This window comes from Sus scrofa, chromosome 4 (genome assembly GCF_000003025.6).
Source record: "Sus scrofa isolate TJ Tabasco breed Duroc chromosome 4, Sscrofa11.1, whole genome shotgun sequence".
Classification (NCBI taxonomy): Eukaryota; Metazoa; Chordata; class Mammalia; order Artiodactyla; family Suidae; genus Sus; species Sus scrofa.
In genome coordinates, this window is record NC_010446.5 from 11,362,745 (window position 1) to 11,364,842 (window position 2,098).

The 2,098-nt window shown below is 48.4% G+C and overlaps 1 pseudogene; it reads left to right on the forward strand.

Annotated features, from left to right (window-relative positions):
* On the forward strand, nucleotides 233–846 carry LOC100153870 (annotated as a pseudogene).

The window sequence follows — 2,098 nt, forward strand, 5'->3', positions numbered from 1 at the left end:
GCCGTTAAGATTCTCAGAAGCGGAGGCAGTGCGCACCGCAGTCCCTGGATCTGTCTCTTGCTTCAACACTGTTGGGACGGAAGAGACGCATGGACACCCCTGGCTCCAGCCTCCAACTACCCTCCAACCTTTTTTCCAGTTGCAACTTTTGGAATCAACCACTCAACTATCTTCAGTCTCTGGGACCAGCCAGCACCATTTTTTGGACTTAACTCCTTATTACCGATCAACCATGAGCTCCCGGGTTCGTCGGAATTATTCCACCCAGGCGGAGGCCTTCGTCAACCGTGTGATCAACATGCATCTGCAGGCCTCCCACGCCTACCTCTCTCTGGGCTTCTCTTTCAACCGCGGCGATGTGGCTCTGGAGGGCGTAAGCCACTTAACTCCGAGAATCGGCCGAGGAGAATCGCGAGGGCGAGGAGCATCTCTTGCAAAGGCAAAACCAGCGCGGTGGCCACGCCGTCTTCCAGGACGTGCCCGAAACCACCTCAAGATGCGTGGGGTAAAACCCAGGACGCTATGGAAGCTGCCATTCACTTGGAGAGGGGACTGAATCAGGCCCTTCTGGATCTGCATGCCCTCGGGGCTGCCCGCGCAGACCCCACCTCTGTGACTCCCTGGAGAACCACTTCCTGGATGAGGAGGCGAGGCTCCTCAGGAAGATGGGCGACCACCTGACCAACCTCCGCAAGCTCTCTGGTCCCCAGGCTGGGCTGGGCGAGTACCTCTTCGAAAGGCTCACATGCAGGCATGACTAGGAGCTTCTGGATCCCAGTAGCCCTGAGGAGTTCCTCTGATGCCTGGGCTTCTGCCGGAAGCCCCTCTCTGCAGCCACAAGGCACCGTTTTCAACCACCCTGGAGCCCTCTCCCACATCTTGGACCAAATGCAAACAATAAAGCTTTTTGCAGCAAGGAAAAAAAAAAAAAAAAAAAAAAAGATTCTTAGAAGCGGAGTTCCCATTGTGGCACAGTGGAAACGAATCTGACTAGTGAACATGAGGTTGTGGGTTTGATCCCTGGTCTTGCTCAGTGGGTTGAGGATCTGGCATTGTGCTATAGGTTGCAGACAGCTTGGATGTGGAGTGGCTGTGGCTGTCAGCTGTCGCTCCAATTCACCCTAGCCTGGGAACTTCCATATGCTGCAGGTGTGGCCCTAAAAAGCAAAAAGCAAAAAAAAGGATTCTTAGAAGCAGTTTTATCTATCTGATGAGGTCTATTAACCAGAATTTTAAATGTTTTAGATATAGTAACAAATTGTATAGGTACATTCTTGATTTGATCTTTAATCTGAGGCAATTTTTTTACTTGAAAATGGGAAAATACCTCTCTTTTCCAACCCAGAATGCCTTGGTTACATTATGTCCCTCTAAACTATTTACAAAGTGACTATTCTCTCTTTAGCTCATCTCTCTCTTCCAATATCTTACTATATGAACTAAAAGAAGCCAATTGATGCTTTCAACATTCTTTCTGGTAATTTCTTTTGCCATATCTGCACATTAGGAATATTATTCTCTTCCAGTTAACTCAGATGACAGTTTGGCACTGCAACATAAAACAAATCAACTGTTTCCCAACTTCCTAAAAGCAGTGTCCTTAGCACTCCTCTAGACACTACAAATTATTTTTCACCATTTTATGACTCTGAAAACAGTTTCCTCACCACTTTCCATCATCTGTCCATTGCCCAGTCCCAAAGCTCCTCACTCATATGTTAGATCTTTCTATGAAAACATTCCACTTTCTAAGTTTCTATTTCTTTCTGCCGCACCCACAGCATATGGAGTTCCCAGGCTAGGGGTCCAATCTGAGCTGCAGCCGCTGGACTACACCAGAGCCACAGCAACGGTGGATCCCAGATGAGTCTGCGACCTACACCACAGCTCACAGCAATGCTGGATCCTTAACCCACTGAGCGAAGCCAGGGATCAAACCTGGGTGTCCTCATGGATGCTAGTCGGGTTTGTTAACCGCTGAGCCATGACAGAACTCCTAGATTTCTATGTCATTTAGCCTTTTCTACATAACAAACCACCCCAAAGCTTATGTTCAATTTGCTCATGATTCTTGTGGTCAGCAGTTTGGGCTGGGCTT